The sequence below is a fragment of the Anser cygnoides genome, chromosome 9 (assembly GCF_040182565.1).
Source record: "Anser cygnoides isolate HZ-2024a breed goose chromosome 9, Taihu_goose_T2T_genome, whole genome shotgun sequence".
In the NCBI taxonomy this organism is placed as follows: domain Eukaryota; kingdom Metazoa; phylum Chordata; class Aves; order Anseriformes; family Anatidae; genus Anser; species Anser cygnoides.
Window position 1 is genome coordinate 8869286 of NC_089881.1, and position 14173 is coordinate 8883458.

Below are 14173 nucleotides of genomic sequence, written 5' to 3' on the forward strand. Positions count from 1 at the left end.
CAACCTCAAGGCAGGGAATATATTCTTCTTCCCTTCTCAAAAGAGACTGCATCTCCCGAGACCAAAAATGATATATGAGACCTAAGTTCTCACTTTAATTTAAAGTAAACACATCGCTGCAACACTTCAGCATCTCCTCTTTTATTTCACATTGCACTAAAGGATAAGCATTTCCACATTGACCAATGCTCTGAACTTCTTAAGAGAGCAGTTTTGTATTCGGAGATTTTTTGTTCATCTCCCCCATTATTTGCTATTTCACCTAAGCTGTCTTTCAATAAAGCCTCCAATACTTATTCTGTCTGATGATTCAAAATAGCAAGAAATGTCCTGTGCAAGCTGAGAAAATCATCATGCATTCCCGTGAGACACTGGCTCTGGAAAATCAAAGAACAGCAGACCCCAGGAACAGAAGGGTGAAGGTCAGGTAAAGAATATGATTTTCCTAAAAAAAAAAAAAACAAAACCGTAAGAAGATATACTAGGCTAAAAAACAAACCAATAGGCTATGAAATAGTTATTTTCAAGAAATCAGTGGGCAGAAGGTGGACTCACAGACCAAAATTCCTATTAGAAGAATTTTTGCACAAAAGCAGGTGATGTCAGCAAGAGCAACACTAAGTACTTCCTCCATATGGATCACATCCAAGTCTTAGAAACCTCATTAGTGCCGAGCTTTAAGAACAAACACTTTTAAAAAGAAAATTTCACTTTTGATTCAGATAGAGAAAACAAATCAACTTATACTGTAAGTCGGTATTAACTAAAAGAACAGAAGCCACCAAAGTCCCATAGAACCTCCCTCAAATTCTCATCAACTCCCACAGGCTTTGCATCAGACATTTTGGCAATTTATCGAGAAATTTTTCTAACTCAATATGCCTATTTAATTACTCCTCAAATAGCACAGTAAAAGGAAAAAGCATAAGGTTATTTTATTTTTTATCTAGAACATTCTCCGTTACTGCAAAGATCTGAAGGATTGGTGATGACCCAGTTGTTGTCCTTTTGAAGCATTTGGTCCTTTGTACTGTAAGTCCTTTGGCACAGCATTCCTAACCTAAAATCTGTCACTTTACTACAAGCCCTCAACAAAACAGAAAAGGTGGTTTTGAACTAGTCACAGAAGGCAGAGACTTGAGACCAAGCTGTCTAAAATTTGCATGAAAGAATTTTCAGGCAGCCTCAAAACCACATGCGGAGATGTCTATATTCTCTTCCCTAGAGATCCTTTAGCTCGAACAGGCAAGGAAAAGTAAGGTTTGACTTGGATTTGGAGAAGGCCAGAAAGACATTAAACACAACTCTCAAAAAATTATGCTTGTGAAATTCATTATTAGAATTTATTGAATCTTCCAGCCTCAAGAAACTGACCAGTAGAATCCAATTCCAAACCAGCTTCTGCTAAGTCATAACTACAGAAGTAGGTTTATCACACAAACCTCATCAGATATACAAAAAGGCACCAAGAAAACATTGACGAAACAGTACTGCTACTAAGTACTCATCACATACCTACATCTAAGCACACAAGTGTCATCACTGCCTGCACTACACTCAGGTAGTCAGTTAGACCAACATGTAAATGAGGACAAAAGCCTTTAGCAATGCTGTGCTCATTTCCTGATATATATTCACAGATGCTGAACAAAGAGGTCAACATTGGTTGTAATCCATTTTAAGACTTTGGAGACCTTTGTTGTCAGACAAAGGATTAAACCATATTCCCCAGAAATACTATGAACACTGGCTGTTAAGACACACTGGTCTTAACATACTATAATCATATTCAGCATTTTCTTTTTTACCAGTTTTTAAAACGGGATCTAGAAGAACTAAAAAATACGATGGCTCCAAAATATAAAATCAGTGGATATTTCATCTGTGCTGCCAAGGTAGACAAAGCCTGGCAGCACTGCAGCAGAAAAAGGAATTGGTGAAGCAGAAGGCTCCATCTCAGTGAAGTTCAGCTGATTACAGGCTTGAATAAACCCTGTAATAACAGAGACTTGTATGACAAGCAGAGGGTAGGCCAGGCAGAGACCACCTTGACCTTCACTAACTGGAATCCAATAGTCATTTATCCGTCCTTTTCTTCCGATCTGATGCAACCACTTAGGGAGGAGATGGGACAAGCACTGATGAGACATCTCTTAGGAAAGTTTGACCATCAGAATCGGGAAAATCACCTACAGAAGGGGGAGGAAAATGAGTCCAAATTGAAAGCAGAGACAACATGTTAGAAATAACAACTATAACAACAAAAACATAGCCTTCAAGCCATCCACTAGCTCCAAGGTAAGTGATATACCTGACAGATATGCCTGAGAGACAAATGAGAGTTGAGGAGATTGCCTGATGTGCATTAAGCTGAGAAGAAAAAAAAATTGAAACCACCATTTAACAGATATCAGACACTTATCCCTGGATACTCCTGTGAAAAAAAAAGAAAAAAAATCAGACCATTTCAACATATTTTCTTCCCTTCTCTTCCAAATGTCTGCTACAAGTCATACTCTGAAGGCAGCTAATTTCTTTGGACTGTCAGGGTGTAATATTCATAACTTAGAGTATAATGAACCCTGGGAAAACTAATGAGCTGTACTTGGAGGGCATCCTAGCATGGACTTGACTTGGACTCATTCTGACACCAGTGATCTCCATAGATGATTCTCCTGAAATCCTTCAGGATTCACAGATCAAAATCTTATTACCTCATTTCAGATTAACGTAAGAGCACCTGAAGGTACCACTGGCTTTAACAGCTCTCCTATGAGAGAGCATCCAGGCAACTGTTGCTGGAAGGAGGTATGCGTCTTTGCATATGGCTCTCCTCTTCTACCATGGGTTGTAAGGAACTGCTTGGAACATCCTTCTATATCCACTAAGGAGATGGAGACATTAAATTTCATCTCTTGTACTTATCTGTGTACCTTGAAATACACCAAAAATTCAATCTGCATTATGTTTTCCTGTTTAAACCTTGCAAGTCTGAGACTACACTTTATCCAAGTACTAAAAGGAATTGCTGCTTCCAGTACAGTATTAGGTTCCCCATGGTGTGAAGCCTGACATTGAGGGAGTCACTCTAGCTGGACTGAAGTGCTACGTGTAATAACACTGCTTTTTCCAATAGTTCAGTTGCTTGTCCCAAGTTTCTGATTTTTTTTCCAATTAATTTCCTGTCAATAAGCCTGACATAAAACACTCTGCCAAGTAATTAATACAGCTATAGGATGCACACTTTATGTGTGTAAACAGTACATACGGGAAATGTATACTTTCTGCCCTTGAATGAGATGCTCAGAAGTGGGGAGCAACCCAGTATATGTAGTCCCTTACACTTCTAATATAAACATCACCCTCACTGCTGCTAATCTCCTCTCTCTTTGGCTCTTACAACATAATCATGAAAAGGCTATGCTTGGCTTCCTCAGTTAAATATTTCAATTCCCAGTCATATTGAAAATACAGCCATTTTCCATGGCATCGCGGTGCAAGCAAAATTGACAATTACACTAATGCTCTGTTTATCATACAAACATAACCCCTAAGATGAGCAGTTAAGAAAGGAACGCTTCGGTTTCTATGCAGAGATGGAAAGTATATCATTAGACAATTTCTGGCTATTGACAGATACTATCTATAATAATCTTTTGCTAAAAATACCGGAATGCACACTCCCAAAATAAAGGAGAAATCCTGCCAGCTCTTGGAATAGGTGATTCATCCACACTGTTCAGACAATAAATCAGATCGCGGTTACAAATTTATGAATTTAAGCCTGTATTTCTCTTGTCATCTTACTCAGCAAAATGTTTTATTATTGGAGCATTAAGAGAGGAAAGGAAAGAAAAAAGTTATTTAAATAAAATTAGGACAAGGTCCATAAAATGTGATTGGCTAGACACAAGATATATGGTGTCAGTTTTGTTCTGACATATTTTGAGGATTCTTCAATAGTTCACTAGCTGCAGTGTAACAGTAGAATTGCACAACCTCATTAAAAGAGCAAGTGAGGCAGGTGTGATTTTTTCTATAAATTAGAGCAGTATAACTAAAACTTTCATACATGCTTATTTTTTTTAAACCAAGACTATAAACTGTCCTATCCCACACATGCAATTTCAAAGAAGTGGCAAAGAACACACTAAAATACAACATGAATACTTTGCTAAGGGTTTTGGCAGAGGATGCCTTAAAACCTCAGCACCCAGCAAGATCACATACGTCTCTGCAGAAATACAGAAGCCTTTACCAAAAGATATTTGCTTTCTATTGAATGTGGGAGCAGAATTCTCTCTTGACTTTCACCACAGAACAGTGGCTTTTAAAGATGTTGATATCCTCATTCAAAAAGGAGATAGATGACACAGACCAAGGCAGGCATCACGGGCAGTCAACATTTCAACAATTAACATAGCTGTATTTTTCACATCTCTTTCAATGACAGAAATTATTACACAATGCCTTTCACTGGAGGAAAAAAAGAAAAAAGAAGATAATTTACAGTTATTTCAAATGCTCTAAGTGTAAATGAGTAAGTTATTCTCTTTCATTCCACTGAGAAAACTCAGAGAAGCCTTATGGGTTAGTGATGAGAAGCTTGAACTGTGACTTTAATTTCCCTGGATCCTCTATAACCTCAGACTATGGTTATATAAAGGGTTCTTGGGTCTACGTATCCATTCTCACTAGGATTAGTGGAATGCTTAAGTGAGCTTATTATCAGCACAGGGAGATTCAAGCCTTTCCATCTTGTTCTGAGTTTGATAAAGAACCAAACAAAAAACTGCTGGAACTCAGAAGTTGCTGAAGGTAGAGCCCTCTTACTTCTTTCATCATTAAAGACAACACAGTATTTCACTGTGGCAGAAACCAAGCTATGTGTGCTACTAGCTCTGATACAGATGCAATGCAAATGACTGCTCTTCAGCACGTAGAAAACTCACTGGAAACTTTATGCCTATGAAAAATGATGAATAGGAAATATGTATCTTTAGGCAATGCAAACAACAGTAAGGGGAGTTGTCGGACCCATCACAACAGCTACATGTGAATTTAATGATAGAGAACAGAACAGAAATCACAAATCATATTGAGTTGCTCCTCATGTTTACAGCCCTGGGCACCGAGATGCAACTTGAAACAACAACGCTCACATTAACAAGTTGTTTGACTTTGGAGGACTTCAGAAAGCACCAAGTTCCAACGTGCAATGATAAAGAAGCAGCACGGGGTTTAGAAAGTCATGCTGTGTGCCAGAAGCAACACGCACTGACCTAAACCTTTAAGACACGAGCATAAATCTGGAAACAAATTAGTGTCACTCCAATTTACACTGAAGTTATGAAGACTGCTATCAATATCAACCAGGGAAGCAAGAACCCTCTTCAGGGTCAATTGAAGCAATGTACCTCCCTGTGCATAATTTGCCCTCAAGAACTGTGAAAGCAAAACACCAACGGTGGATTAAGAGCAAGCTTGGAGAAAAAAAACACAATGCAAATAAACTTCACCTATGGGTCAGGAAATAACAGATTATCTGGAAGAGAAAGCAATTGCATCCCATACAGATTTCTTTAAAAGCCATGTGGAATGGACTTATACCTGTATAGGGCTCCAGGTCATAGATTTTCATGGCAGTGGCTAAACGTGATGGAGAAATTTGCTTGCAACCAATACAGTCATCTTCCGTTACAATCAGAACCAAATCAGGTTCCTATATAAAGTTGCTAATTGACAACTTCCAAACACACCTCTTGAAAAACAAGTTTTAGACACTACATTGTAATACTTAGGGAGAGCAGAAGCTCCCGAGTGATGAAGTGAAGTGGGAGAAACATGACCAGACTGAGGAAAGACAATTAAAGAACCAGATGTGGAGAGAGCAGGAGTAACCACAAGCCTAACAGCAACATCATCTGCTGTTTTAGAACAAGGTACAATAGTCTCAATGGGCCAGGTACTGAATTTCATTTTGCACCAAGCCTGCAGTCAGCTGCTCAGATGCAGTAAGCTAGGGCATACAATAGTCCAAAGGACTTCAGATATTTCCCAGCCAAAGGAGATGTGCATTTTGCTCAGTGTGTGCACTTCAGGGGGAGTAGGAAAATGGGTGCTGCCTACTCACATCCACAACCACAGCAGCAAGAATGAACACAAGTGCTCCTCTTATTTCTCACTCAGCTACTGAACTCAAGTTGTTAATGTGACTTCCACATCTACTCACTGTTAGCAAATTTTGTCCTGTTCTACCTGAGCTGGGAGCCTAACACCCAGAAACCTGCTCGTGGACTACCTTAATCTATAACCAGAATCCATAGCATTCAGAAGTACTAGAAGAAAATGAACTATATATTTTCCACTTAATACTATATAGAAAACGTGTGCAGATGCATGGCTAGAAGCCTCCAAGTAGAAGGCATTTGGATCTCAGGATTTCATCACTGCAAGTTGCAGAAACAGGCCACACATCGTCAAGCTTTATACCACCAGCTTATAACTACTGCTTCTGATTATTAAGCTCACTCATTGATACTTTTTCTCCCTTAGTTGACTTAGAAATAAGATCTCTGTAATTGTGTAACATTTGTACAGGAAGATTTGTCTTTCTTGGTGAACAGAACAATACTGCAAGATTCAGTGGGACCTGCATATTTTTAAGAAACATCAAGACAAAATCACACCTGTAGGACCTGGCCTCGCTACCCTTCTGCAGCAGTTCTCTGTGGCACTGCATGTCCACTATTTGATACCAGAAGTGGGCAATCCCATCCAAGGAATACAATCAGATGGAAACCTAAGTGCAATGGCTTGATTTTGCTTGAGATTAAATAACTTTGAAAGTGAAGTTACAGAGATCTGACAAATATGAAATAACTCCTAATCTAACAATAGATTTCTCAGTTACTGACAGTCCTGCTGAAATCCCAGTGAAATGAGACGCTGACACAACAGCAAATTTCAACAAAGCTCTCATACAGCTAAAATTATCCATAGATCTCCTAAAGTGCATTTGCTCCTGTGTTAGAGCATTGTGCCCCACCAGTCAGCTACGAGTGCAATAAGCAGCACATATTATGCCTCTAGCACAGCCCAGTGCACAGAGCTTCCCGTGGAGGCAAGTCCAGCTGGAGGGGATAACTCCAGAGCAGACTCATCCAAAACATGAGGATCACCAAAACTGGCAGCAGAGCATTTGTCTTGGTCTGAGTGAATGCAGAGCCATGGCTGTTGTCTGTAACTATGAATATCTCTATTACCAGCAGCAGATACAGCCCCTCATTCCTAGCTATGAGGGCAAGCTGAAAAGAAAAGCCATCACCCTTAGGTCAGTCTTACTTGTATGCTTTTGATGGATTCCATCATGGATTCCATTATTCAAAATGCAGTGATTCCTGTTTTAAAAGTATCACGGAGGAAGACATCTAATGACGCATCTGAATCAAACATGGTGAAAATACAGAGCATTTCAAACGTAATCTTCATTTCAGAAGCTGTCTGAATTGGTCACAGCCTCCTTTTCACAACAGCTACAAGTTGCCCCACGTCAATCTGAGCTTTACAAGGTTTCTGTTAAAGAAATGGTAAACAAGTTAATTTGGCAGCTAGAGCAACCACCTTCCAGCACTCGGGCACTGTACAAACTTTTGCTTCTTCCCCCTGCCAGGGCACTGGATTGCTTCTGTTTTCAGTTTTATACCTCTCACCCAACTGCCTGCTCTCAGTGAATGTCCTATTAAACACTCTTGGAGATCAAAACACATTTTACTAGCAACTTGAAACTAGGTTTCAGATCTCAAGACCTGGCAAACTTACACAGTGCTACTCAGGATGCACAAAAGCATGACCTTAAAGCTTGGCTGTGTGTAACAATTAAGAGAGCCAAGGACCAGAAGACCTCAAATCCTGAAAGGCCTGTCTAATATTCCAAGAATGGACAAGACAAGGCACTTCACATGAACCACTTTTTAAAATGCTGAACCCTAAAGTGGATTGCATCTGTCAAATAATACGTGAGCTTAGAAAATGATACTCTAGACTGGGAAGAAAAGTCTGTATTTAATGAATTACTAATTATGATAACTAACCCAGAAAGGAATTTTTTTTCCCCTTTGACATATGGTCTTAGATAAGAGAATTACTACTTGCAGCATCACTGGAAAAGCAGACTTCATTATCCAGTGTATAGAATGGGACAGATTACTTTAACGTGAAACATATGCTGGGATACAGTCATCACTAGATACTTTGTTTTGGAAATTCCTGTTCCAGTTACCCGAAAAATTAGAATCAAGCCTCAGCCAGGGTAAACTGTAAAACTTCTCATTTATGTTAGCTTTTCTTCTGTTTTCTGAGCACATTTAAAAAAACATCTGACATTTAGATACACATATGTCTTGCTTCAAGCAAGTTCCAGACCCTTCCAAAGCAGAATTGTGCTTAAAAAAAGCACTTACATTTCCCACAGAACACTTGTGTTCAAATGCAGCATCTGTTTCTTAAGTAGAGGTCCAGCTTTGGAACTGAGTTTGCCAGCTGGGTTAAATCAAGTCACAGGAGTCAGATTCCCCCTAGTTTTCAGAGTGCATTTCAAATGACCCTGTACACAAAACTTTAAGAGTGTGTATAAATTAAAAGGAACAATTATCCACTGCAACATTAGGAATTCCAAATGTCGTAAGCATTTCATTTCCAGATTTACCACCAGACAGCATCTTCATGCCACACTGGGGAGGAAGCTGCAGGGCACCGTGAGTCCCAGAAGGAATCTGAAATGGCCAGGGAATTCCAGGGACCATATGCTAGAATAGCAGCCTTCTAGAGAAGTTTGGATGTGCTCTGATACTCCACGAGTTTCAAAGAGTGTAGAAACTGAACGTACATAGCACTGGCAGCCAAGCATTTGGTGCCTTCTTCCCTGCTCTGCCACTAAGCCCCTTTTTAAAATGCTGGTAGAAAACTCAGAGTCCTTTTATCCTTAGACATGGAGTTGTAAGTCTGGAGGTCATGAACATATCTATTTCCCCAAATACAATGGATGACAGGTAAGGATTTCTCAATTTAATTTTAGGAAAGGAGCAATTGATTTAACTTACTGGCAAGAGCTATTGGCAGAACAGCTCAAAACCAAAATCCACGCACAGAAGCAATGACAAAGATGCCATGTGCCACCCTCTAGTAAGCTAAACCTCTGCCCTCTGCAGCCACTGGGACCATGCTCCAGCCCAACCCCTGTACTACACAGAACAGGGATTACTGAGCCAGGTGTGCTGCCACTTGGGGACCCCTTCGTCACTGCCAAGCAGAGCATCTGTGCAAACCACGGCACTGGGTTTGCAGGCTCCTGCATGAGCACTGAGGGAGGTGCCCATAGCCCAGGCAATCTGCGGGCTCACATTTCTCACACTCCTTAGGCAGAGCTCACTTCTGGCACTTGTGCTGGCTTGCTCACAACCAGTTTTGGATCTTGGTGCAGCACTGCACTGTGCCACATCCAACAGCCTTTGCTGAGGCTGTTCTCAGACAGTTTTTGCAGGAACTCAATGCACCTTCTCCGGATGAGCTTTAAAACCCAGGTGTTTGCAGAAGACAGGAATTCAGTAGCACTTGCACCTTTGACAAGAGAACATTTTGTTTCCAACCTCACTCAACAAAACAAACTGACGTGTAAGTTAATTAGTGACATTGTACAGCCACTGATGGTCACATCCTTTCAGACCACCTGACAGTCATAAGTAATTGGTTTGATTTGCATGATACCTGCTTTGCAGTAAATCTTTGGACCTTTACCAGCCCTCTGACTTTCTCCTGTCTCACATCAAACACTGCAGCCTTGTGGAACTGATTGCTTGCAACGCTTCCTGCAGAAGGGAGAGAGCAGTGATAGTTCACCTTTAGTCAGCAGAGCTCCAAGTAGCATGTTTTGCCTACTTTATTTTCCCATTCAAAAATGAATTAGAAAGCCCTAGAGAACAGAACACAGCACTCTTGCCACAGGCTGTTTCACCACATTATTCCACAGACATGATGTTTGAGGTATTTTAGAGGTTTTATGCACCTGTGTAAATGAACAACGAATTTATCCTAAAACCACACATGGTATCATGCACAGACCTAATCTGTCTGCCTCCTGCTTGGTATGTGATGTTGCTAAACACCTTCCTCAGCCTTTTGGCAAGTGGACCAGATCTTTGCAATTAAAGCTGAACATCCATGAAAAGATTTGTGTGCCTTTCTAAATGGACAGCATTGTCTTAGCATGCATAATTGGCAAAGCTACAGAAATAAAACTCTACTATATACTGTATTTGAAATGCTGAATTCCAGAACTATTTTGAAGGGGAGGGCATTACGCTTTCCTCTGTTCAGCAGGTAGGAAACAACAGCATCAACCTTCCAAACAATGTTCAAAGTGGAAATTCAGTCAAGATGTTTCTACTTTCTACGGCTGTATCTCTATACTTTGAAGTGGTGATTACTTTTGCAAAACCTCATTATATAGGCTTGCCAACAGATCTCCATGTAGATTGCAAATTAACTAGCAAAGAAAGCTGCTACTACGGTCCTCATTAGCACATAGTTATTTCCAGAACAACTCTCCAGTTTCTTAGATTATTACACAAGCTCTAAACTGAATTCCAGCATCATAATTAAGTTCCCTCTTTTAACCTGAGACCATATAAAACTGTGGTCTTGCTTATTTCTGCAATCTGTTTGTCTTATGTTTTGACTCAAGGACAGGTGTGGTTTTTGTAATGTTCTATATTTCATTTTATCTGAGATTGGGCTAAACAGTTTTACTTCTCCTTTGATTTCAGGTGTCAAAAATGGTAAAACGATTCTTCTGGATATCTGCCCCAAAACAACAGGTATTTACTAGAGGAAGAGGAGGGAAGAGAAACGAATATGAAGTGCAAACATCAAGTTCAGCACCTTATTCTGTGTGGGGAATATCAATCTATATCTCCCATTTTCTGAGAAAGAAGCATTCAAACTTTTTGGTTTCTTGTATCTGGAACCAAAACCCAAGCTAATTCATTTGGGTAAAAAAAGAACTACCACAAAAAAGGAGCAAATGTTTTTATCAAAACCACATTTCCAGCAGCTGAACTGGAACTTCCCATATTCCCACAGAATCACATCAAACTGCTCTAAACGCTCACAAGTTCTGCAGAGCACCGTCAAAACAGAGGCTGGAATACCTGCCACCTCGAGGCACCGCTGAGTCTGGGGAAGCGGTTGCAAAGGTCACGAGCTCATAGATGCCTTCAGATCTCACATGAAGCTACTTGATCTTGGTGATCCGTAATGCAGACCTCATAGCATATATGCTCTTTGCTTTCAAATTTGTTTAGGCTACTCCTTTAAGATTTTTTTGTCCAACTCTGCAGAAAAAAGGGAAAGCTGAGTTATGACTGATATTGAAATGACACTTCCAGTCAGTCAGTGAAAACGTTTAACTCTTGAATCTGACTCATACAAGGGCACCAGTTATAAAGCATTGTGTTGTGCAGTCAGAAGGTAAAAATGGAAGCTATGGAAAAAGCAGCTTCCATCTTACACAGAGAAATCAGGGTAGAGTTTTGGAGGCTGCTACTGGGCAGAACAAAGGTTTTGCTTCTGCATCATCTCGTTTTTGCCGCTTCCCGTATTGGAGGTAGCAGATGAAGAGTGAGCCAGGCATTAAAACGCTACCTAAGTCAGGACTTTATGCTTTCACACAGTGATTCAATTAATCAAAGTTTTTGCCATAAAATTCAAGCGGCAATGCTCAAAGCCAAGTCAAGTCACAAAATACAAGCTGATTAATTTCCCTCTAATTTGTATGATAATTAAAATTCCAACTTTTAATTCTGTTAATTGTCCTCCCACAAGGAGGTTGATTGGGCTTTGCTAATACATGCTGTGAAAATGCACTTCCCACAGGTCTGTCTTTGTTTCCTTTAAAATGTAATGCTTTTACATAATTATCCCTTAACTTCTATAGATAAATGTAAGCTTATCTTTGGCCTATTCTGACACAAGTCTCTGTGTAACTTAAGCTGTGCCAATAAATCAAATGCTGAAAGTCATTAGGTGTTTCATCAGAACATGCCCGTGTGTGGTTCTGTGTGCCTTTTAATGAGCAATTAAACTTGCAAGAAAGAGAAAAACCAGCTATGGTCAAAAAATACACACATACCCTCCCCCAAAAGTCTAATCTCTCTTAATTGAGCCTGAAAAAGACGAAATACAAAACATAGCCTACTTTCCTCTCATCTCCTGTTTTCTATGACCCCCCAAAAATGCGTAAAATAGCAAAGGAGAGTTGAGCAAAGCTGGCACCTACACACAACCCAAATGCTCACTAGAAAAGAAATGTGTAACTGGGGAAGCTGCAATCAGCCTACACAGCTTATGGTTCTCTGGTTGGCTAGACGTTAACCTAATCCTTTATTTAATTCACCTGAATGGAAAGTTATTGCTTCCTTGGTGTACAATAGCTGTTTGTACACAGGAAGGACTTACCCTGTTGTCTAAAAAATAAAAAATCAGAGTCCATCTGTAGCCAACGTTCTTCTCTGGACACAATCAAAAGTCAAACCTACAGCAAGTTAAAACATGCAAGCAAACAACCATCCACCACATTCTAAAAATTCCAGCACAATGCCTTCAATAACTGTTCTAAAGCAATACACCTAAAGGAAAATATATATATATGTGTGTGTGTGTGTGTGTGTGTGTGTGTGTATATATATTTTCCTGAATTTAAGAGTAACTTGATGGAATTCAAGATGGACATTCATATCCTTCCCTGTTACTTCTTCTAAGACCTATCTACAACATTATCGTCATTGCTATTTCATTCAGCATTCCAATTAGAGAAGCAGAACAATAGGCAAAGTATTAGACAAATATGCACTGGCCATTAACACACTATTTGAGAACTTGGGCAGTTAGAACACTGACTGAATACAAAAAAGGATATGTCAAAGAGCACAATTTTCTTCTTCAAATACCTTAGAGAATGAGAAGATTTTAATCAGTGCTTTATGTAAATGTTTTCTATAAATGAGGATTGACACACAGCTAGTAAATCCATCATCATTTACAATCTAACACTTTTGCCTCAGTATTAGTGTTTATGCAGACTCTCTGTTCCTCAAAATCAGAAATGACGATGTCTTCTGGCCTTTCATGTGCCTTCAGTTTCTTTTCTTTAAGCCTCCCTTGCCCATGCCTTTTACTGCATAAATGGACATCACATCATACCGTACACCCACTACTGAATGAGGAAGTTTGAGGGTTGGAAAATCTCACATCCTCAGTAACATGTTTCCCCTCTCTCTTAATGAAAGGAGCTTTATCAGGTATCTCATGTTATCATCTCAGGCCCAGTTTAAGAAAACTGACTTCCACTGATCTAATCAGAACTACATCAGCTTTAAGTTTACCTTTCTGTGGCCATTCATTGCTTTCAAGAGGTTTTCAAGTACAAATATAGTAACTACAAAAACAGACGCAGGTATGTTCTTTACAAGGCACTACTGTATTTCACTCTACACTTTAAGTTATCAGCGGTCATTTGCATTTCAGCACAGCCTGTAGTAATCTCCTAATATATTTGTTTAGCAGTAGAGTTTTTTGTAAGCCTTTATTTTAATAAGAACAAGTTTCTATCTTTGTTGCTACTTAAATGTAGTTGGCTGATGAACACAATGACACGGATTACTGGTAAGAACCAGTCACACAAAGTGTTACTGGCCAGCGCTGGGCTCCCTACACCTTCATTTCTCCTTTCAACACCTCATTTCTCCCTGGGCTCCCACAAAAGGGACCTGGCACAGAAGTCCACGTGAGCTGCCCTGAGGACTTCCCTCCCCCAAGAGTGGCCTGAACACAAACTTACAAAGGAGTAAGTTTCTACACCCTCAGGAGTAGAAAAAACACTGCACATAAGAATGCAATGAACCTCTCGCTACTTCCACTTGAAACGGAGGACTTGAAATAGGTGACTGGAAAATAAATTGGTAACTGTAAAATAGAATTATTTAAGAAACACACCAGTTTGCTATTTGTTTCCATACTGATCCTGACAAAAAGCTCTTCAAGCTCTGTGAAAACAGGTGGACAGACTACTCCATCAAACCATATTCAGCTGTCACATGGTTACAGTTTTGTATGCAGT